The sequence below is a fragment of the Macaca nemestrina genome, chromosome 12, assembly GCF_043159975.1.
Source record: "Macaca nemestrina isolate mMacNem1 chromosome 12, mMacNem.hap1, whole genome shotgun sequence".
In the NCBI taxonomy this organism is placed as follows: Eukaryota; Metazoa; Chordata; class Mammalia; order Primates; family Cercopithecidae; genus Macaca; species Macaca nemestrina.
In genome coordinates, this window is record NC_092136.1 from 93,524,404 (window position 1) to 93,549,700 (window position 25,297).

The 25,297-nt window shown below is 41.2% G+C and overlaps 1 protein-coding gene and 1 pseudogene across 6 annotated transcripts in view; both read right to left on the reverse strand.

The window, feature by feature from the left end:
• Positions 1 to 25,297, reverse strand: part of LOC105484354 (uncharacterized) — a 350,064-nt gene that overhangs the window by 286,631 nt on the left and 38,136 nt on the right. The window lies entirely within an intron of this gene.
• On the reverse strand, positions 8,672 to 17,602 carry LOC139357568 (methyltransferase N6AMT1-like; annotated as a pseudogene).

Here is a 25,297-nt window from a genome sequence, read left to right on the forward strand (position 1 = left end):
TTAAATTTAAAGTGGGAATAAAAATATCAGAACCCTGACATCTATGGATGATCCTTTTCCAGTGAGTTGTAAGATATTTCTCTTTATTTAATTCCTCCAGTGCAGTTAAGTTTAACAAGCAAAAGCTGTGTAAAAAGCCAAATGACTTATATTTTTAATCTGAGAATATACGATTGCCTTATGAAGTATTGTCAGAAGTAAAAATGCATGCTGCTTATTAGTCTGAAGACAATGGGCAGGAATTCTATAGAGGGGGCTGGGATTTCCTCTGCTGGGGACTGGTGGGGGGACAGTGTATGTATGAAAGGAATATACTTGCTTCCTTTCTGAGAGTAACCACTCCTCCTGAGCTCTTGGTTTTCACCTTTTCCAGGCTCTTTCAGGATTTAGTTCTTTTTTAATATATCATCAGTCTCCCTTTTTTCTACTGGCTCCTCCCTCTCAGCCTATAATTCTGCTCAAATCTGCCTCAGCTTGAAAATCTTTCATCTGGGAAAAAAAAAAAAAAAAAGAAAATCTTTCATCTGTTCTTTCACAATAGTATAAGGTCTATTCCTAAAATAAACCCCTATTCCATAGTATTCACAGTGGGTCTGCTTCCTTGATTGGACCCTGTCTGCTACACCTGCCCCCTCCCCCATCCCCAGTACCTTTATCTTCAGCATTCAAACCCTTGCAGTAATGGCGTAACTGCTCCCTCTCCCATCAGTGCATCTTGACCAATGCTGCCAGCCTCATCGTTATCATGATATTCAAAGGATGAAGGGTATCTACCCATTACCTGCAAAATAAAAACTGAAGCGTGGTCAGGATCCTGACTTTCCAGGTTTATCTTCCACATTCTTACATGAATATTTTCTGCCACATGGATCTAATCACTGTTACCTGATACTCCTTGTTCTTACCCACTCTACCTATTCCTTGACTTCACTTACCATCTTTCTCCTTCCCTGGTATACTTCTGATTCATTTATTCAAAGGCAATACATCCTGGAGATGCCAGTTCAAACCTCGCCTCCTCTGCAAAGACTTTTCTGTCTCAGCTAGAACTGATTGCTATGTTTAGGGAGCAACTTCCTAAAGTAATTAGAGCCTTCTCTTGACATGTCTTTTCTATTATATGTGCCAAAATGCCGATTCTAAAAACACTTTTCCATTTGATACAAGATGAAACTATAATGCAGAATTTCAATTTTAGTAGACCTCAGTCACCACTAAAAAGGAAACAAGCACCATTTAATGTTGAAATATATTTTCAAACCAAATACAATGTATTACTTATATGAAATGTTATAACCCTCTGTCTTATAAAATGAATTGAACTCTCCTTCCTTTTGATCAGTGCTGAAGATTCATCTAACACAGCCAGTGAGGTCAGCAGGGCCAGGGCCAGGACCAGGGCCAAGCATGTGTGTGGTCAGACTGGTAGAGATGGGAATGAAGAGACATCCTGCATGGTCATGATACCTACATGCAGAGGGATGGAGAAAGTAAATGTATTGATGATGATTGGAGAGGGAAGACTAGAACAAACTTACAGTGATTGGTTTGAATTAGAGGTGTTGGTATGAACTCACATATTTTACAGAAATAGATGTGTATGTGTGTGCATGTGTGTGTGTGTTGCAGATTGGGCTCTCTAGAAGCAAATGCTGAGACGAAGTTTGGTGTGTAGGTATTATTAGGGATCGAAACATGTGGAAGGAAACAGATTGGGCAGAAGAACTTGAACGGCAATGCAGGCTCAAGAGAGCCTTGGCCAACCCCATTCTTGAGCATGTGTGACCTGTCAGAATTGTTCCTCATTGGGCCAAAACGACCAGCCTTTATAATCTTTTCTTAATTAGTATAAGATGTGGACTGCCCCGGGCAAGGTGTGACACTGGACAAGGCAATTCTTTGCAACAAGTCCTCTCTTAAAGGAGTCTCTGAGATGTACATGATTGTGTCTACCACAATGTGTGTGTGTCTCTGTGTGTGTGTGTGTGTGTGTGTGTGTGTGTATACCTATATTTCCTAGCTCTGAGAAGGCCTAGAAGTAATGAAACTACAGAAGAATGAGCACATCTAACTGCCCAGATCTTGGTTGCTAAATATCATTCTCCACTCAAAGAAACCAAGGCTCCTTGGAAAATAGCTCATTCCAAGGCTGACACAGGGAAAGAAGATGATGACTGGAATATATTGTGCCAGAAAGTAAGGAATTGATCCAAGAGTGATGAGGACCTGTCAAAAGGACACCATCCCAAAGAGGCTCAACTTAGCCAAATCCACAATGTTTTGGCATCAAAACAAATAATTATAGTATATTATAACCCACTGAATAAAATAGAAATCCACGAGTCCATATTAATATAAATAAAGAAATTAGGAGAAGGGAAGTATCTACCTTACAGTAGAATGACAGCTAACAATATTAGAAGGGTTAGTGAAATTTTAAAAATCACTCTTTGGCAACCGTAATCGAAAAAATCGATCTAGGCAAGAATCACCAATGGATACTAAAACCAGTAGGTAAAAGTTTAAGGAGGATTGGGTATTTAAATAGTCTCAATGTAGTCTCTCCATAAAATGCCTATTAATTACTTATTAAATAAGGTATAAAATATTCTTTATCTTGACAGCAGAGAAACCTGGCTAGACACCATCTTATCAAGTGATAAAAGTTAACACCTAAGTGAAATTCAAAAAAGAAAGAAAGAAAGTGAACATCTCTAGTAATGGGCAAGTCATCATCATATGCTCCTGAGACAAGGCACTGCAAAGAGCACAGTACCACTTCCGTGACATTCCTGCCACAGAGGGCATACACTGAATATAAATGTGAAGAAACAGCAGACAAACCCAAACTGAAGGCCAGCTACAAAGTAGCCGTTCTGTACTTGTAAAACAAACAAACAAACAAAGCAAACCTAGTCATGAAACACAAGGAAAGATCGAAGAATGAGGAACGGTCAGTGGTGCATTGGAGTCAGCTGGTACTGGCTCACCCCACTCTAGAAAACTGATGCTGTGCATCTCTTCCCAACTGTGCAGTTCAGTGCCACAAAGCTGGTAACCTGAAATCAGCCAGAATGGGAATATTTACACCATAATAATTGGCAGCCACTACAAATCAGACCTCCCTACCCCACCACGTAAGCAGTTTAGCAGCACACCACAGGAAGGATTCCCAACTAAAGAGACTAAAGACTCAGGACAGCAAATGCAACACGTGATCCTGGAACTATAAAGGGAATTATTGGGATTATCAGAGAAATCTGAAAGGGCTCTGAGGTAGTATTTACATGTATACCAATTAATACAATAATATCAATTACATGGTAGTATTGTATTAATGTTACTTTCCTGATTTTGATGACTACTCTGGTTACATAGGAGGGTGTCCTTGTGTTTAGGACATATACATTGATGTGTTAAGGAGTAAGAGGTATATCTGCAACTTATTCTCAAAGGTTTAAAAAAAACTATCTAGGTGCAGCGGTGCATACCTGTAGTCCCGGCTACTTGGGAGGCTGAGGCGAAAGGTTCCCTATAGCCCATGAGTTTGAGTCTAGCCTCAACATGGCAAGGTCCCTCTTTTTGTTTTAAGAGGCAGGGGCAACATAGCGAGGCCCCTGCCTCCTAAAACTAAAACAAAAACAAAAAACCCTAAATGTATAAATACATTTAGAGAAAGCATGAAAGACAAAGGTGGTAAAATATAAATATCACATTAGGGAATGAGGGATTAGGAAAGAAATAAAGGGTATATGAGAGTTCATTTTACTATTAGTGCATCTTTTTTACTAATTTAAAATTATTTCAAAAAATTATTAAGGAATTATATTTCAATCAAATGCCAGTCTATGGCTCTCTTCCTTTCCTGCTGGAAGCTCGTCCTCTTTCTCATTCAACAAAGTTAGAGAAATGCCAAAGGAGGAAACAGTGACTTTAGGAAGTGCTCATTTGCAGTACTGTGTAACTAAATGCTATCTCTGCTGGGCTGTTGTCCCCCTCTTTACAAATACTTTGCCGTATACCATTCAGGACATAGGCATGGGCAAGGACTTCATGTCTAAAACACCAAAAGCAATGGCAACAAAAGCCAAAATTGACAAATGGGATCTCATTAAACTAAAGAGCTTCTGCACAGCAAAAGAAACTACCATCAGAGTGAACAGGCAACCTACAGAATGGGAGAAAATTTTTACAATCTACCCATCTGACAAAGGGCTAATATCCAGAATCTACAAAGAACTCAAACAAATTTACAAGAAAAAAAATCAACCCCATCAAAAAGTGGGTGAAGGATATGAACAGACACTTCTGAAAAGAAGACATTTATGCAGCCAACAGACACATGAAAAAAACACTCATCATCACCGGCCATCAGAGAAATGCAAATCAAAACCACAATGAGATACCATCTCACACCAGTTAGAATGGCAATTATTAAAAAGTCAGGAAACAACAGGTGCTGGAGAGGATGTGGAGAAATAGGAATGCTTTTACGCTGTTGGTGGGACTGTAAACTAGTTCTACCATTGTGGAAGACAGTGTGGCAATTCCTCAAGGATCTAGAACTAGAAATACTATTTGACCAAGCCATTCCATTACTGAATATATACCCAAAGGATTATAAATCATGCTGCTATAAAGACACATGCACTCGTATGTTTATTGCGGCACTATTCACAATAGCACAGACTTGGAACCAACCCAAATGTCCATCAATGACAGACTGGATTAAGAAAATGTGGCACATATATACCATGGAATACTATGCAGCCATAAAAAAGGATGAGTTCATGTCCTTTGTAGGGACATGGATGAAGATACAAACCATCATTCTGAGCAAACTATCACAAGGACAAAAAACCAAACACCGCATGTTCTCTCACTCATAGGTGGGAATTGAACAATGAGAACACTTGGACACAGGGTGGGGAACATCACAAACCAGGGCCTGTTGTGGGGTGGGAGGAGGAGGGAGGGATAGCATTAGGAGAAATACCTAATGTAAATAATGAGCTAATGGGTGCAGCACACCAACATGGCAGATGTATACATATGTAACAAACCTGCACGTTGTGCACATGTACCCTAGAACTTAAAGTATAATAAAAAAAATTAAATAAATAAATAAATAAATAAAAATACTTTGCTGTTTCAGTTTGGTTTGGTCTGATTTGGCTTAATAGATACTAAGATATGATAGTGTAATATTCTGAACCCTCATTACTAGATATTAAATATTATTTCTTAAAATGCTAATAATCCACTAGTTTAAAAAATTAAAGGTTGAACCTCTAATAAATTATTAGACAATTCAATTTAATGAACAGAGATAAAAAGCAGAGCAGGAATTTTTCCAAAATTTTTCCTTCCTTCCTTCCTTCCTTCCTTCCTTCCTTCCTTCCTTCCTTCCTTCCTTCCTTCCCCTCTTCCTTCCTTCCTCCCTTCCAGTGGTGAATAAGCACTGTGTGTATGCTTAATCTTCTCAAGCAGATTTCAGTACTCCCTGAGGCTCACACTTCTTTTGTCTCCCACTACACCTACCTGCAGTATGAGCCTTTTACATGGGTGATTGGGTTGCTGAATGAGACAACAGAGTTTACTGCTAATGCTGAAAAACCAGTGAGCCCCTTGGGGACAATAATCTGAATTGTCACCATAGTTAATCACAGAGTCAGGATGGAACCAAGTCCTGACAAAGAGTCCAGTGATCTGATGGGAATAAAGGTCTTCTCCACCTCTCCCGTTGTTGCAAAGCAATTTATAGGAGAAAGTAGGAATGTGAAGGGCTTGCTGTGAACTCATTTAGCAACATTTTTCTCTTGGGCTGTCCAGGTTTGTCAAACGCTCTCAACCTGACATTTAAGAGGGCCCTGCTGTGCTTCTCTTTAGTGAAGACTAATAATGCCAATCAGGAGTTTCTATGCCTGTTTACTTGTAGTCAGATCAGTTCAGTTCCATCTATTCCTTAAATTCAAAAAGAGGCAAAGGAGAAAGTCCAGGTTGGTTACATAAATAATTAACAAGATCTGCTGCTCTGTAAGTGCATTTGCAAGGGAACCACCAGTCACCTAAGAGTGCCTGGGAGGAGCCACCGGAGGATGCATGCCCCCTGATTCCAGCAGCTTTCTCCCAGCTTGTGAGCCTAAGCATGGACAACAAGTAGTTGTTGGGCTTGACCATCAAGAGTGGTCTTTCTGGCAAAAAAGCCTTGGGCTTGACCATCAAGAGTGGTCTTTCTGGCAAAAACACATAGAACTCACACTAACAAATTGTGTGTGTCCACTAATAACTCATAAATATAGATGTTAAATCATACTATCACATTGGGGATTAGGGAAAAAAAAGAGAAAAATTTCAAATCAACTTAATTTTTTTCAATCTTTAGAACACACTTTTCTCTGCATTTTGGTAACTCCCTAGTGACATTGCAAATGAGGTGCTTTTGCAAATGGGCCTTCAAGATTTTAAGTATTGCTTAGGGAGCAGGAGGAAGCATTTGGGGCTGTTTCTGTTCCCCTCTCTCAGACCAAACCTCCCCCCAACCATATTAGTATGTTCAAATTAGCTAACAATTAAACATTTTGTTTGAGGATAATTTATGGACAGTAAAACAATTAAAAATTTGAATTATTTTAATTATATTCAGTAAATACTATCGCAGGAGGGATAAATCAAGGCATATTGGTATTTATCCTCTAAAATATTGTTTTATATCTCAAAACTTCCCCTTTTCCCTAATGATTTATACACATTAACTAGCAATTTCTTGTAAATACAGTGTGCCTTAAACTACTGCTTTATGTAAGGCTGGGCACAGTGGCTCATGTCTGTAATCCCAGCACTTTGGGATGCCAAGGCGGGTAGATCACCTGAGGTCAGGCGTTCAAGACCATCCTGGCCAACATGGTGAAACCCTGTCTCTACTAAAAATACAAAAAATTAGCAGGATGTGGTGGCGGGCACCTGTAGTCCCAGCTACTCAGAAGGCTTGAACCCCAGAGGCGGAGGTTGCAGTGAGCAGAGGTCACACCATTGCACTCCAGCCTGGACAACAAGAACAAGACTCCATCTAAAAAGAAGAAAGTATTGCTTTATGTAAACGAAAAATATATTCCACAAAAAACTTTGGAATATAACCCTTCATGTAAACGAAAAATATATTCCAAGAAAAACTGTGGAATATAACCCTTTCAGCACACCCTACAGATTTAATTTTATATGTTCGATCAGGTGTTTTATACATATTATGAATGAGAATAACTTTTTAAAAATTCCTATGTTAAAATTATTCTTCTGTCACCTTTTTGTAGCTCGTTATGTTTAGCAACCATTTAAAGTACCCTTTAATTACATAATGCCAATCAAAATCTTGTCACGGTGGGCTGTGTGAGAGTCCTAGTCCTTAATCAGCATTGCATTGTTTCTAATTTCACTTCCAAAGTATATTCTCATCTGGAGTGACAGGATGTTAAAAAAAAAAAAATTCTTACATTTCACATCTCACACTTACAATCTAAACTGCACAGGACACAGTGGTAATCAGACTATATTGTTTCAATCCTAAATCTAACAGTAGTGGGACATGGGGCTCCTAATGGAAAGAATTAATCAGGGGCTTTTTTGGTATTCATGGAAGGGGGAGATAATCTTGCTGCAGAGTGACATCCTTTTGAGAGAGCTCAGCTTCCGGCTGTGAAACCCATTCCCATGCGATTTCTTTCTAACAAGCCAGAAAGCTGCTTTAATCTTTAAACATGAAGGATCCTGCTTACAGTATCAAAGGTAGGCAAGTTCTCCTACTGAGGTTCAAAAGCAGATAATAATAAGAACCCAGTTGCTACTGTCAGGCTGATGTCAGGTTTGAAATCACTTTTCACTTGATTGAGCTATTTTGTCCTCAGAATCACTTTGTTCCTTTCGGCTGGATTTCCACCAGCCCCTAATTGTGAGCAGCATATCGATGCTTCCCCAGTGGCTTCTTGTCAGAAGTTAGAGCCTCTGCATAGTAGACACGTTATTTAATATCCAGACTCTGCGTAACCCCGGGGATGGCCAGGTAGTTCTTCTCCACGGTGCTCCAGGATCATTTGCCCTCTTGCCCCAGGGGCACACCACTTCCCAGCACGGCTCACGGCTCAGGGAGGAGGTCTACTCCAACCAGGCAGGTAACCAGGATGCCAGGCTTTTCTTTTCTTTTTTTTAAGGGGTGAATTCTTCCTTCCTCTGCCTTTTATTTTACTTACGTCCTCAACAAATTGGGTGATGCCCACCCACCTTGGAGATGGCAATCTCCTTTACTGAGTCCCCCAGTGCAAATGCGAATCTCCTCCGTAAACACACTCAAGACACTCCAGAATAATATTTAAACAGATATCTGGCACCCTGTGGCCTACTCAAGTTGACATATAAAATTAACCATCACAAGTTTACCCTTATCAACTTGGCACCCATACACATCTCCTTAAACCATACATAACTGCCACATAAAGACAATAACAAGGTCATAATTCCATCTAACATGATTAACCATCCAGCATTCTACCAGAAACACACCAACCCATTTCCCAGAAGAGAAGGTAAAGTCTTCATATGATATTTACTCTCTCATAGTATTTAAGATATCATCCCATAACTTAAATACTATGATGTAAAATTAATCAAGGTTGAACATTGGAGCCAGTTTTAAAAATTAACAATATTTAAACACTATGCTATAAAATCAATGCAGCTTATGTTACAGAATAAGGAAATCAGAAGAAAGAAAACAATGCTACACACACAGAAAATGGAGTCATAGCAAAATATGGAGGACATACTTACGACAATCACAGTCTGTGTTTCTGTAACTGGTCATACGATCAAAGCTAGTATTTCTTCCATCACTTATTCTGTATTCCCTTTGCCTTCAGCAAGCACCTCATCTGGTCATGGCACTTACCCAGTGGTGACCCAAACCTTTATTCCTGAAAGGTCTGGGTCATTAGTGGTCCTGTTTGAATTAGATTGTAGTTTTCCACTGACCTTAATCACAGGGCATGGTAACACAAAGAGATGCCCTAAGGTATCTCGTGTATTCCGACATAGTTTTCCTTACCACCATTCAGGGTAGTCCAGTTTCTACTTGGTAGAACAATCACCCAGCCAGCATTGTAACTCATTTGTCTATTGAGTTAGAGGCATGAGAAGCCCAAATGGCTGAAGAGCAGTCTTAGACTTCCAGTTCAATTAAATCATGATTGTGTCTCTCAGTGGAAAACATTCCACCCTATGTAAGACCTCTAGGCCAGCAGAGCGTAAGTCATGGGAACAGGAAGCAAAAATTTTACTAGTGGGTCATTAGGGCTAATAGCGAATGGTGTCCCACCTATTTTGACCCCTCGATTCCTGGATCTGTGAATCCCAGTCATAAGAGAAATGCACCATATACTGGATGCTGATTCAGAGCATAGTCAGCCTTCTAGAAAACCTTGTCCCAGCCCTACAAGGCACTGCTATATAGCTGGTGCTACTACTGTCTTCAAAATGCCATTCCACTGCTCTATGTAGCCAGTTCATTCAGGATATTAGGGAACATGGTAAGACCAGTTAATTCCACGAGCATGGGCCCATGGCCACACTTTTGCTGTGAACTGAGTTCCTTGTAATGCTGTGTGGAATACTATGGTCGTAGATGAGGCATTCTCTAAGTCCACGGATGGTAGTTTTAGTAGAAGCATTGCACAAAGGGAAAGTGAATCTGTATCCAGAGTAAGCTCTATTTCAGTAAGGACAAAACACCATTCCTTCAACGATGGAGGTGGATCAATGTAATTAACCTGCCACTAGGCAACTGACTGATGACTCTAAGGAATGGTATCATATCAGGGGCTCAGTGTTGGTGTCTGTTGGCAGACTGGGCACTCAAAGGTAGCCTTGGCCAGGTCAGCCTTGGTGAGTAGAAGTCCATGTTGCTGAGACCATGCATAACCTCTATCCTTGTCACCATGGCTACTTCATCCATGAGACAATTAGGTGATGATAGGGGTGGCTGGAGAAAGAGGCCTACTGGTATTCACAGAACAGGCTATCTTGTCCACTTTATTAAAATCCTTCTTTGCTAACCCTTTGGTGAGCACTCACATGGGGCACAAATATCTTCACCGTTTTTGCCCATTCAGTGCCTATCCACATACCTCATCTCCAAATTTTTTTGTCACCAATTTTCCAGTTATGTTCAACTCCCTGACCATCCAGCCAAATCATTGGCCACAGCCTATGAATTGGCATATAATTGAATATCTAGTCATTTTTCCTTCTAAGCAAAGTCAACCAGGGGGACTGCTCAAAGTTCTGTCCACTGGGAGGATTTCCCTTCACCACTGTCCTTCAAGATAGCCCAGAGATGAGCTGTAGTGCTGCAGCTGTCCACTTTTGGGCGGTACCTGCATATCATACAGAACCCTGTGTAAACCAGGCCTAAGTCTTCTCTTTCTCTGTCAGCTGATCGTAGGGAAGTTCCCACGAAGCCACAGATGCAGGCTGGAAGAGAGAAGGCAGATAGCAGAAGTGGGGACTATGGAAATTTGGCCTACTTCTTCATGTAACTTCCTTGTGCCTTCAGGGCCTGCTCAGGCCCAATCATGTGTATACCGTTTCCATCTGATGATGGAGTGTTGCTGTGCATATCCAACTTTGTGTGCTAGTGGCTCAGATAACAACCAGTTCATGATGGGCAGCTCAAGTTGCAAGGTAACTTGGTGACTCCTCAACTACCAGTCTCTACTAAGGCCCGGTATCAGGCCAAGAGCTGTTTCTCAAAAAGAGATTAGTTATTTGTTGGTAATGGCAGGGCTTTGCTCTAAAATCCTAAACCAAGATTCACCTATAGGGACCTCCCAGAAGCTTTAAACAGCATCCCTATCTGCCACTGCCACTTAAACACCACTGGATCTGCTGGATCATATGACCCAAGTGACAGAGTAGCTTGCACAGCAGCCTGGACTTGTTGCAGAGACTTTTCTTGTTCTAGGCCCTACTCAAAACTAGCAGCTTTTTGAGTCAATGGATAAATGGGCTGGAGTATCATAATGAAATTGGAAAATGTTGCCTCCAAAACCCAAACAGGCCCACTAAGTATTGTGCCTCTTTCTTGGCTATAAGTGCAGTAAGATGCAACTACTTATTGTTCACCTTAGAAGAAATATTCCAACATGCCCCATGTCACTGGATCCCTATCAATTTCACTAAGGTAGAAGGTCCTTGAATTGTAGTCATATTTATTTCCTTCCCTCTGATGCAAATGTCTTTCCACTAAGTCTAGTGTAGTTTCTACTTCTTGCTCACTATGTCAAATCAACATAATGTCATCAATATAACGAATCAGTGTAATATTTTGTGGAAGGGAAAGGCAATCAATATCCCCATGAACTAAATCATGACATAGAGTTGGAGAGTTTATATACACCGGACAATGAAGGTGTATTGCTGGCCCTGCCATCTGAAAGCAAACTGCCTTTATGGACTGGTATGAAAAAAAAGACATTTGCCAGATCAATTCTGTCACCTTACTAAATAATGCTGAAATAAATATTTCATACATAACTTTTATATTTAAAATGCAAATTATAAATATAATATACATATTTACTTGTACTTGTGCAAATAATTACACAGGCCTGAGTGAAAGGGAATGTTCTACCTTTCTACCTTTTTTTCAGTGACAAATTTCTGATAAAATTCCTTTTTACCTAATGAATGACTTCAGTTTCAAGATATTCTAAATGCATTCAGTTTCCAGTAGCTCTGGGCACACATTGTATGCTAGAACTTGGTGAACCTGAGGACTGAAAGAGGTTCTTGGCCTGCTTGTCTGGGAAGTGCAGTGGTTCCTTGCAGACCTTTTGTCTTCACTATTTTCAAAATTTCTTCTGGGTTGTCTTCTTTAATGGTAACTAAATAGAATAATGCTTTTGGTGAAAGGAGAGCTGGAACCAGGGGGAAAATCCTGCACGTTACTTCCCGACCATTTCTGCCACCAACCCAAGATGTCTCTATTCCGTGACTTCCTACCTCTTCAGGTGGAGTCACTACATAGGGGGGATTAAACACCAGAAGATCAACTTTTTCCTTCAATCTCTAGCAAGACTTTGACCAAATCTGTAATAACTGGTTGAATGTGGACTTTGTTACAGCTTGCTGTCTCTAGCGTACAAGCTGCTGCCTCAGGGTTGATATCAGTGCACATGTACAAAGCCTGAGGACCTATCATAGAGGCTAGGAATGCAGATACTACACCAGACCCCTACTTCCAGGCATATTTCCACTCCCGCCAGCTCAGCAGCTGCTACCTGGATAGCGTCCAGAAGCAGAAATGCGTCCTCCACGGGCTCATACACGTTGCTGAAGGCACCGCCATCCACGTGCCCGTGCAATTGCGTGGGGAAGCTCTGGGCTGCCATCTTCCTTCACTGCCGATGCCAGGCTTTTCTTTTTGCCCAAAAGGCCTAGCAAGATGTTGGGTTTTGTGAAGATTTTCAGTATTCAGTTATGCAATTTCAAGAACCATGCTGTAAAAAAGTCTCCCACCAAAAACAGAGTAGGGGAAATAGATAAAATAACTCTGACAGTGAAATTCTGTCAGATAAAAGCAAAGCTGAGATAAAGGAAAGCCAGATAAATACACCCCTCCACAGACCATTAGCATTTAGCAATTTATACACCTACAACCCCAGATTTGAGTGAATGGACAGTCTGTAGTTTGGGGTATAACCCAAGGTTTGTGAAGTCCCCAAACTCCTACCATCAGTCTCAGGCTCACATTCTTTTTTTTTTTTTTCCCACTAAAATATTTTTTGTGTTGGACTCAGTCAGTCTAAGGCTCTTTTGGAGGCCAGTCCTGGACCACAGTATATTCTCTACACTTCCTAACTTGAGGCAGGTCCTGGCATGACCAAGGATCTTCCTCTCTCCCCGCTTATACTTCATTGTTTGCATGGGTTTCCTATGGCTACTATACCAAATTACAGCAAGTTGATGGCTTAGAACAACAGAACTTCCTCTCTCACAGTTCTGAAGGCTGGAAAGAAGTTGCAGATCAAGGTGTTGGCAGGGCCACGCTCCCTCCAGAGGCTCCAGGGGAGAACCTATTCCTTGCCGCTCCAGCCCTGGTGGCTGCTGGGCATTCCTTGACTTGTGGCTGCATGACTCTAGTCTCTGCCTCTGTGGCCACCTCGCCTTCTTTTTTGTCAGTGTCACATCTCCCTCTGCTTCCCTCTTAAAAGGATACAGGTGACTGCAGTTAGTGCCCAGTTGGATAATCTAGGATAATCTCCCCATCTCAAGACCTGTAACTTAATTTCATCTGCAAAGTACTTTTGTGCCAGGTAAGGTGCCATGCAACGGCTCCAAGCATTAGGACATGGACATCTTTGGGGAGGGGGCACATGATTCAGCCTATCATACTGTTCCTGATTGCTAAGGCATGGCCTTTCTGTCACCTGAAGGTAGAGGCTAAGAGAAGAGAGCCGAGGAGTATAACTCAGTTTGGCATCATAGGGCATTCCAGGCTCCTGGGGCCTTCCTTTATTTAAACTACCAAATATAAAACACAATACCAGTCAGGTTGAGAGCCTCCAGATAATCGAGTAAGTGATGGAAGGCCTTTCAAGCAACCTCAAAACTCCCTTTTGGAGGATTCACAAAAAGACCTGTGTTTGATTCAACATACCATGTAAATTAAATACCATGTAAACCAAAGAAGTCACAGGCAGAGTCTACACGTAAAGGTGCCGGGGAAACTGCACCACATCATTTTACCACCTTTTTAGTCACCCATTGCTATGAGCAAATAGTTAATCATGTAAGGCTTCAACAACCTCTTAGTGGGCCAGAACAGAAGTTGGTGGCATTTGAATGTTTCAATCTGGCATAAGTCTTTGTGGGTTTCCAGCATGACCTTAATCTAAAATACATTCTGACCTAAATCACCTGGCTTTGCTAGCCTGTGCCAACCAAATATACTGGATAATTATGCAGTATTGGACTTTGCACTAGTTGGGCATATGTATTTAGCTTATCTTATCAAAGACAGCAATCCAGCAATGCAACTTGGAAATGTAGAAAAACCAGACCTCAGCTGCAGCGCTGGATTTAATGGGCAATGCATAAGTAATGAGAAGAGCAATATGTGAAAAATAAAAGCAAGGGACCAAGAAACCTTGCCAGTAAGCTAGTGAAACATTGAAAGCTTTCCTTATAAGCTTCAAAGCCTGCTTGCTCAGCTTGTGACGTAGGCCCACCCTGAGCTGCTCTGCAGTAAAGTCTACTCTGTATTCACTCTGAACACATTCATTTTGCAAAATGTCCAGTAATAATAATGTCCCTGAGCTGCTAATTGATTAAGAAATGCTTTAAGAGCTTTATGATGGAGGGAAGGCACAATTAATTATTATTAGATCATGCAATTTATTAACTTTAAGGGCAAACAAAACCTCAACTGCAAGTGTTTCTTCATATTTCCTGTCAGAAAATAGACTTGTCACGCCACTGTTCTCTGCTATTAGCAATGTCATCACCTTACCAGGAATAGAATTTGCATATATTGTCACAATATAAAGTTTTCTCATAAATATAGTTGGGAGCAGCTAATTTAGGGAATGTTTCATCTAAAATATAATTTGGCCATCATGTCTAATAACTGGATTCAAATGTAAATGCTTTTTAAGTATCTTAAATATCACAGACTTAAAAGTAGAAGTCATGAATTTGACATTGTTAGAAACCCATCAAAGGTACTCCACATCTGTATAGAAAAAAAGGTTCAAAGCTATAAGATTGCTTTAAAAAGAAATACTTAAATGGCACTTACAAAATAATCTTCCCTATATGAATTAATACTGATACTATACTGTTTTCTGGTCCTAAAGTATTTTCTCAGTGAGAAGTCTGATGTCTTTGGGAATCACCAGCCTATAGCTATAGGCTACCTACTACTCTGAAAAACCTCTTTAAAAAGGGGAAACCATAGATTGAAAAACATCCTCAAGAAATAAACCTAGAAATCAAGTTTTGGATCAAGTTTGGATCAATATCCAGACTTTAGTCTAGGGTATTCTCTCTGTTCCTCACTCCAGGCATCTGACCTCTCACCACTTAGTGATTAGTTATCCTACTAGTCATATAAAAATTTTACTGAAAGTGTTTTCATATATATATTCCATCTATTGGGAAACTATCTAGATTCTTTGCTTGAGAATGACAGATATCCAGCTCTGCCATGGTAAACTAGGTAATGTATTACCTTTGTATACCAAAGTATAATATATACTTTGCATAAAGTATATATTATGTGTACTTTGTATACTTTATATACATTATCTTCCTCCCCGTGACTTATATAGCCATGGAAAGAGAAAGGATGGAGCTAGTCTTAGGGATATGTATATCTAGGGACTCAAATGCTTTGGGGACTTTGTCTGTCCAACTTGTCTCTGGTCTTTTCTGCATTCTGGCTTCATTCACTTTGTTACAAGTAGAATTTCTTCACATAGCAAGGTACATGGCACAGACCACTCTGGGCTTGTAGCCTCCTAGCTTAATGATCCTAAAGGAAAGAGAACTTCTGTCTTCCAGGTGTAGTTAAAAATTCCAGGGAAGGGCTCTTGGCTTACTTGAACTACATGATTATACATAGATAATCCCTAAGGACAGGGAAATGATATATTATTAATAATATAATATAACTGACCTAGCCTGAGTAATGCACCTATAATACCCCTATGATTAGTAGGGCAAGGGCTGTTTGTTAATAAATTAGTAAATTTATTAACAAATAATGATAAGGTGTATTAGTTCATTTGGGCTGCTAGAACAAAATACCTTACACCAGGTAATTTATAAACAACAGAAATGTATTCTTTACAGCTCTGGAGGCTGGGAATTCCAAGATCAAGGCACCAGCAGATTTGGTGCCTGGTGAAGGCTCACATTCTCCTTTAAAAAAAATGGCACTTTCTCACTGTGACTGCACATGGTGAAAGGGGCAAATGGTTCCCTCAAGCCTCTTTTATAAGAGCACTAATCTCATTCATGAGGGCAAAGTCTAAAGGCCCTACTGTTAATGTCATCACAATGGGGATTAGATTTCAACATGAATTTTGGAGGAACATGAACATTCAGACCATAGCAGACGGATAGCACAGTTACTAAGAAAAGTGAGGGGATAACCTCCACCACTAAGGAAAGTGTTCTGTCACCCCCCTTCCACCCCCAGCCGGTATCTACTGCATTCTCTGTGCACACACAGCATGGTCACTTCAGGTAAACATCCCTAGTTTGCAGTGCAAAGGGCATAGTCTTAGATGTTAGATAGAACAGAGTTTGAATCATGCCTCTGACCCTAACTTGTTGCATTACCTTAGGCAGATTACTAAACCATTCTAACCCCTAGTTTTCTCATATTAAAAATGGGGATTATAATACCTGATCTATAGCATATGGCGATTAAATTAAATAACGTATGTAAAGGGGGCTATTTGTTGACTAAATGAGTGTCAGGCCAGGACCAGGCACTAGGAGTTAATGGCAATTCACACACACACACACACACACACACACACACACACACACACACATCCCAAAAGACCCAGACACTATTCCTGCCCTCAAGGAACCTAATCTAAACCACTTCTGGCTTGGGACAGCAAGACCTTAGATAGTTGTGGACCCTCAAAACTTTCTTGTAATTTCAAATTCCATGTGACTCGTTTGGACCTTAGCCACACCCCTGGACTGGATCCTAGCCTTGGCTGCCCAGACTTTGGTCTAGGGTATTCTCTCTGCTCCTCACTCCAGGCATCTGACCTCTCACCACTTAGTGAACAGTTACTATGCACCAAAGGTTACTATGATAATACTTTTTATACATTGTCTTCCTCCCCACACCTGTAGAAGGTTGCCCCCATTTTAGAGATAAAAAATGGAAGCTAAGAGAAATCACATGATTTGACCAGTTAATGTAAGCAGCAGGAAGTGGAGTCAGAGTTCAAACCCAGATCTGTCTGATTCTAGAGCCCACACCCTCAAACACTCACAGCCTAGCCTCACAACCTCCAAACTTTCCCTATTTCAGCCTGGGGTGCCTGGCCACTCCTCTTGGCGATAGCTCACTTCCCAGGACCTGCTCTCTGCCCTCTGGGCTTACCGCTCCAGTCCTTTTTCACCTGACAAAACTCCCAGTCCTGGTCCCCATAGCACAACTCTGCTACCACCCATAATGCTGCATGAACTTAAGAAGCTGACAGTGTTTCCTGCCACCCAACATCACCTGACAGATGAGACTGAATTTTTCTTGTCTTCAAATCGGTTTTTTTTTAGTATAAAGGAGACTTCTTTGGGGATAGTCATTGAATAGCTCAAGCTTCTCTTTCCATCTGAGGAATGCATTTTTGTTTGGACAGAAAGGAAAACAACATCTTTTCTTACGGGCTGACTCTTGTCTGTCCCTCCTCTGAATTCACATGTTGAAGCTCTAACTCCCAGTGCCTCAGAATGTGATTGTGTTTAGAGATAAAGTCTTTGTAGCCGGGTGCTATGGCTCATGCCTGTCTGTAATCCCAGCACTTTAGGAGGCTGAGGCAGGCGGATCACTTGAGGTCAAGAGTTTGAGGCCAGTGTGGCCAACATGGAGAAACCCTGTCTCTACTAAAAAAAATACAAAAAATTAGCCGGGCATGGTGGCAGAAGCCTGTAATCCCAGCTACTCGGGAGGCTGGGGCAGGAGAATTGCTTGAGCCCGGGAGGCAGAGGTTACAGTGAGCTGAGATCGCACCACTGCACTCCAGCCTGGGTGACAAAGCAAGAAAGACTCCACCAAAAAAAAAAAAAAAAAAAGATACGGTCTTTGTGGAAGTAACTAAATTAAAATGAAGTCATTGTGGTGGCTCCTGATCCAGTATGACTGGTGTCCTTATAAGAAGAAGATTCGGAGACCAAGCACAGTGGCTCAGACCTGTAATCCCAACACTTTGGGAGGCTGAGGCAGGTGGATTCCTTGAGCCTAGGAGTTTGAGGCCACCCCAGGCAACATAGCAAGACTCTGTATCTACAAAAAAAAAAAAGTACAAAAATTAGCCAGGTGTGGTGGTACATGCCTGTAGTCCCAGCTACTCAGGAGGCTGAGGTGGGAACATTACCTGGGCCTGGGGAGGTCAAGGCTACAGTAAGCCATGATTGTGCCACTGCACTCCAACCTTTTATGAGATAGAGTAAGACCCTGTCTCAAAAAAAATGAAAAAGAAGAAGAAGATTTGGAAACAGACCTGGACAGAAGGAAGATGATGTGAAGGCACAGGGAAAAGATGGCCATCTATAAGTGAATGGGAAAGGCCGGGAACAAATTCTTCTCTCATGACCCTCACAAGAAACCAACCCTGCTGACACCTTGATATATCTGAGACTTCTAGTCTCCAGAACCATGAGAAAATACATTTCTATTCATCCACTCACTCTGCGGGACTTTGTTACAGTAGTCCTAGCAAATCAATACATCTTCCCACAGTCACCCCCATCACCAGCAAATGAGCTTCCCCTACCCTTTCCAAAGGTAGAGAAATCCATCAACAACCACTTGTTCCACAGTGACCAGTAAGATGTCTGGCATTGTGCTTATGCACAGGAGCTACAAGGTGAGTAAGGAAGGATTGTCAGGATCTTGTGTTCCTTTTATTTTTTTTAACCTCCACATTCACTGGCTAACATAGCCATATCCAGGAAATGCAAATTCAAGACATATGTATGTACAAAGTTACCTCCACGCTCATAACCAGGATCAAGATCCAAATCAATCACTGAACCCTACCCACTGAGCCTGGATCACTGCCTCAGAATCCTTTCTAACACAGAGCCCTAGGAATCACTACAAACAAGGCCAGATTCCCACTTGACATGAAACGTATGTGCCCTATGAGGGAGAAGTTCCTAACTGCTTTCCTAATATCTATTTTCTTCTTCCTTACAGAGACAGCCTGTTTTTATTCAAGTAAAATCAGCATTTCTCATCTTTTCTTTAATACTGGTCAACGAAATATAATGGAAGATACTGACTGGAAGACTCCTCAAAAGGACAATTGATGACTGTACGTAATCTTATGTTCCCTACTCATCCACTCTGCTTTCTGGGATGAAACAGTGGTAACTGGAACTTCAGCAGTCATTTTGGATTATGAGTCCATGATGAGGATGGAAGCTAATGCTGAGGATGAAGGAAAAGAAAGGTAGAAGAAATATGCTTTCTTGATGATTGTGCAGCCTCCATACCAGCCCTAGATTGCCTACAGCCAGACTCATGTGTTTGAACTATTATTATTTGAGGTTTCTTGTTATATGCTGCCAGACCTAAAATTTATTGATACAGCACCTATGACAATTATTGCAAAATGGCTTACTCAACACCAGTGATCAACTCCTTGCTGTATTCCTCTATTATAGAGGCTAGAAAGCTAAAAATACAAATTCCTGTTTCCCTGCCTTGCAGCTGGGGCAGCCATATGAAATGTAAGCCAGTTCTGCCATTGAATGCAAGCAGAAGTCTGCTAGAGATGTCTGAAAAAGACTCTCATTTTCTTTCTTCTTCTTTCCGCCTGGAATGCAGATGCATGGCTGGGTGGTTCCATAGCCATGTTTCGATCATGAGGCAACAAGCATGAGGACAAAGACCCCAACAAACAGCCAAGCACTAGGCCTATGCCTGTCTGTAATCCCAGCACTTTGGGAGGCCGAGGCAGGAGGATCACGTTAGCCCAGGAGTTTGAGACCAGCCTGAGCAACACAGTGAAAACCCCTCTCTATAAAAAATTTAAAAATTAGCTGAGTACGGTGGTGTACACCTGTAGTGCCAATTACCTGGGAGGCTGAGATAGGAAGATTGCTTGAACCCAGAAGTTCAAGGCTGCAGTGAGCCATGATCTTACCACTGTGCTTCTAGCCTGGGCAAGAGTGAGACCCTGTCTCAAAGGAAAAAAAAAAGACATCAACAACCTAGAGATAGCAAAGAGGAAATACAGGAAGGGCCCGGTCCTCTGTGGCATGAAGCAAGGGCCCTACACTGCTTATCTCTGGACGCTTTTTTATGGGAAAGAAACAAACCCTATTTGTCTAAGCTGCTTTGGATGGGTTTTCCATATTTTGTGGCTGAGCGCATTCCCCAAACCATCCCTATACTAGCCCTTCAGTTCTCAGCTGAGGCATTACATTGTCTGAGATCACCACAAGCCTGGGTGACTGTATTAGCTTCCTAAAGCTGCCATAACCAATTGCCACAAATTCAGTGCCTTAAAACAATGTAAATTTATTATCTCACAGTCCAAGAGGCCAGAAGTCCTAAATCAAGGTGGCCATGGGGTTAGTTCCTTCTGGAGGCTCTGAAAGAGAAATCATCTCCCAGCTGCTCTCCTGGCTTCTAGCAGATCCCAGCAATTCTTGGTGTTCCTTGGCTATAGCTACATTACTCCAATCTCTGCGTCAGTCTTCATATGCCCTTCTTTCCTCTCTCTCTCTCTCTCTCTCTGTGTGTGTGTGTATGTGTGTGTGTGTGTGTGTGTGTGTGTGTGTGTGTGTGTCCCTTAAAAGGACACCAGTCATTTGATTTAGGACCCTCCCTAACCCAGTACAACCTCATCTTAACTTGATTACATCTGCAAAGACCCTATTTCCAAATAGGGTCACATTCACAGTACTAAGGTTAGGACTTAAACATGTTATTTGTAGGGACACAATTCAACCGAATGCCCCCTTGGAGACCTGTGCTCACCATATTACTCACACACCACACTCAATTCATTACACTGTGAAGAGCCTATATAATGGGACTTCAGACCGGCTTCTTATTTCGGCCATCTCACTAATTATTTTAATGTTTTTTAGCTCTGCAATAACTCAGTTTCTTCATCAGTTATATGAAAATAAAAATACTTGCTCTGTCTACAAGGTTGATGTGCAATGCCACTGAAATAATGTAGATGACACAGCCTTGAAAAACATAAAGCTTTTCTAAGAAGTGAGGCCTTTTGGACTTCCTCTCCTTCTTCAACAGCATCCTCATTATTCATCTCTGATTTTTGAATTTTTAAGCATGAAAAGGAAAATAGGAATGAGCTTGGGTAGCTGGGAACAGTAAGTAGAGACAAGTGAGGGTTCAACCTGTTTTCTGCTTGCAGAAAGTACCCCAAAGACAGGTCGGGGGAAGCAGGAGAGAGGCTGGAGCATTATCAGCTGGACCAGGGCTGGGCTCAAAGGAAATGGTCCTGAGATGGCAGGCTGATGGGCCACCAGGCACTTCACAAGCTGCAACCTCAAAGACAATCTACATTCTCCAAATTTTATCTTTCATATTGACCTGGACCTCACAGACTTGATATCATTCTTTAGGGGCTCTAAAAACATAAAGTGTTTAAAACATAAGAAAAATATAGTAAGCAACGTAATAAAAGCACTTGTTATTCCTACTCAGATTTAACATAGGATAATATTTTGCCACATTTAATCTAAATCCTTTTAAAAAACAAAGCATAAGAGACAATGAAGTCCTCCCTTTATGATGTCAGTTACCTCCCCCGTTCCCATTGTTTTGAAGATGGTGTTTATCCTCCTTTGCTTTTGATACATTTCTGCATATGCAGGTAGCCATATTAAAAATATTTAATGTCATTTCCTGCATTTTAAAATTTTTGTTAAAGCATCATTCTGTATATACACTCTGCACTTGCTTTTATTACTCAGCATGACTTTGAGATTTATCCCTGTTGCTACATATAAATCTAGTGTATTCATTTTAACTGCTAAATGTTATTATATTATATGAATAAACCACAGTTCATTTTTCCATTCTCCTACTGTAGAACAATTAGACTGTTTCTAATTTTTTTAATATTATAACCAATGCTTCAGTGAACAAACTTTTGCACTCCTCCTCATGCCTATGTATGAGAGTTTCTCTAGATCTATCTATAACCAATAACCATACAAGTACTGGGCTGTAGGGTATTCACATCTTCAACTTCACAGAAGTTTTAAGCTTTAATATCATTTGAATTAATCAGTTTATTCAATATGGTTTGAGCTTTGGTGTCTACTTTAAGAAATACTTGTCTACACTTAAGGTCCTAGAAATAATATCATATCCTCTTCACTTATTTACGTTTAGGCCTTTAATTCACCTGGAATTTATTTTTGTGTTGAAGTAGGAATGAAGTAGGAATCTAACTTTGTGCTTTTTCATATGTATGGCTGGTTGTCCAGAACCATTCTTCAAAGGGTCCATTCCTTCTGCATTTATTCATAACCCACCCTGCTGGCATAGCCATTCTTCCAAATAGTGGAGGCTAATCGTGAGCTCTTTGTACTCTTCTAAATTCTTCAAAATTCTCTCCTGCCTGTTCTTGGCTAAGTACCTTCTTAAGGAAAAATTTTAACTGGGTGAGTCAAGGCTGTCAACTTAAAGGAGCCACATATTTGACAGAAGAAGTTTAACTAAAAACCTGTTAGTACCTTTTGTTGGTGAGCAGAAAGCAGGCTTAGAAAGAGCCTGAACATAAGAGACCTTCAGATAGGGAAAGGAAGCAGTGAGTCTTGACTGATGTGGCCCAGGTCAGGGAAGAGCTGAGCTGGGACACTCTGGAGGGCTGGATACTTGAGGAAATTGGAGGTAGGATGCCCCATTCTGCGCCTTTCGCAACTTGCTGCAGGGAACCCCTGCACTACTGGGTCTCTAAGCCTCAGATCCCTAATATGTAAAATGGGTATAACAATACCATGTTTCCAGGCTGTTTTCTAGAAGATAGAAATGATGCACCTAACATTACACCTAACACACATTAAGGGAGCACTTAATGAAGAGTAACTATACTTGTTATCACTATCAATTACCATCAGTTTATCCAGATTCATTCAATAATACTGGCAATCCTCAATTTCCTGGAACAAACTTTTAAGCATCAGTTCAAATGCAGTTTACCATTGTGGTGGATGTCTCCAAAAAGGGCTGTGTATTAGTCCGTTTTCACACTGCTATAAAGAAATGCCTGAGAGGGTAATTTAGAAAGGAAAGAGGTTTAATTGACTCACAGTTCTGCATGTCTGGGGAGGCCTTAGTAAACTTACAATCATGGCAGAAGGTGAAAGGGGTGCAAGGCACGTCTTATATGGCACAGGAAAGAGAGAGAGAGAACAGGGAAGTGCCAGACACTTATCAAACAACCAGATCTCACTCACTGTCACAAGAACAGCAAGGGGGATATCCACCCCCACGATCTAATCACCTCCCACCAAGTCCCTCCCTTGACACATGGTGATTACAATTCTAGACAAGATTTTGTCAGAGGCGTGTGAACCAGAGCAATTCCATCTTGAATAGGATAGAGGCTGAGATTTACTGGGCTGCATTCCCACATGGTTAAGGCATTCTAAGTCACAGGATGAGACAGGAGGTTGGCACAAGATATAGGGTGGCACAAGATATAGGTCATAAAGACCTTGCTGATAAAACAGATTGCAGTAAAGAAGCAGGCCAAACCCACCAAAACCAAGATGGTGATGAGCGTGACCTCTGGTCATCCTTCCTCACTGCTACACTCCCACCAGCACCACAACAGTTTGCAGTTTACAGATGTCATGACAATGTCAGGAAGTTACCCTATATGGTCTAAAAAGGGGAGGCATGAATAATCTATCTGCACTGTAAGGAAGTCCAGGCTACCCTCTGGAGATGAGAGGCCCTGGAGGATGAGACCTATGTGGAGAGGCAGACTACATGGAGGAAAACAGAGGCGCCCAGTGGACAGTCAGCACCAGGTCCCAGACATGTGAGAGAGACCTTCAGGGACCCTCTAGTTTAGTCCATCTGCCAGCTGAATGAAGCTGTAAGAGAGCCCAGACAGCACCACATCTGGCTGAAGAACTGCCTGGCCAACCCACAAGATTTAGGAAGATAATGAATTGCTGTTGTTTCAAGACACTAAATGTTGGAGTGCTTTGTTACCCAACAGTAGATAACAGAAATAATCATAGATACGATAGCTTAAATATGATGGTTGTATTGTTCTAATACTACCAGGAATGCCTGCTTAATCCATAAACATGATACATTTGCAATGAGAAATAATAGAAAATGCTACATACTGATGCAGAATGCCTAGAAAATCCAAGAGGGCCTGGGTAATGACATGCAAATGAAGACAAGAATTCCTCATCAGAATCAAACAAACTAGAAAAGTGCTCACAGTCTACCTGAATTCTTATTCTTTACCCTAGGCCAATCTGGTTTTTTTTTTTTTTAAAGAAAAGAGAGAAAGTATCATTTTTAAAAAGAAAAAAAAACCCTTCAGTTCCAATCACTTTTCAAACTTAAGCAGAACGACTTTCACAGCTTCAGTCAAGTTTGTCAAAAAGTAATTTTCTACCTAATTTACTTTCACAGACCTTCTCAGAGGCCAGAGGAAAAATTCCTTTCTGACAAGGGTGAGAATGGAACTCACATTTCCTCCAAGGTTTCCTTCCCTCTGGCTACTTTGCACGTGTCAGGGGCACCAAGGACAGGCTCTGCTTAACCCAGCAGGCAGCCTGGAGGCAGAAAGTGTGGAGAATCCCTCAGCAGCATGGCCAGGAAGTTGCTTGCAATTCCCTGCCATGGCTGATCTGTTAGCCCCAGAATTGTGGTCAATTGGAAACTGAAAACCTGGTTTCTTGGGGCTGTTATACAGCTAAGAGTATGAGGAAATCCAGTGTGGTTTCTTGTTTACACAGGGGTCTAATAGAGGTGGAACAAACCGAAAACCAATTTAACTCCACTGTTCCTAAGTAATGTATGACAAGGTGGACACACAAAAATCTTTCCAGAAAAGAAAAGCAGACAAGTAAATTACTGTGGCTTTCTAAGTGATCTATAGTATTTTTGCTTATTTTCTCTCTTTTTTTCTTAAGCTGCTCCTTTGCCTCATTATTTCTGTATATAAATGAGAAGATTTTGTATTAGTGAACAGCCGTGAAGGATGACACCATTTCCCAAGCACAGACATCTCTGTATTTGGTGTGCCCACTGCCACCAACTCACCCCAATCTTTTCCTTTGTGCTCGGAATCCAACTGAGGGGCTGTCATGAAACATCAGTGATATTTAATGACAGGGCCTAATAACAGTGATTGAAATGATCACGCAGAGAATAATTCAGCACAGGTACCAGCACACTCAAACCTTTGCATAGTGCTTTTATTTGCATTCCTGGACTCACTTGTGCTTGCCATGTGCTGTGGGGAAAAGTTAAGAAGGT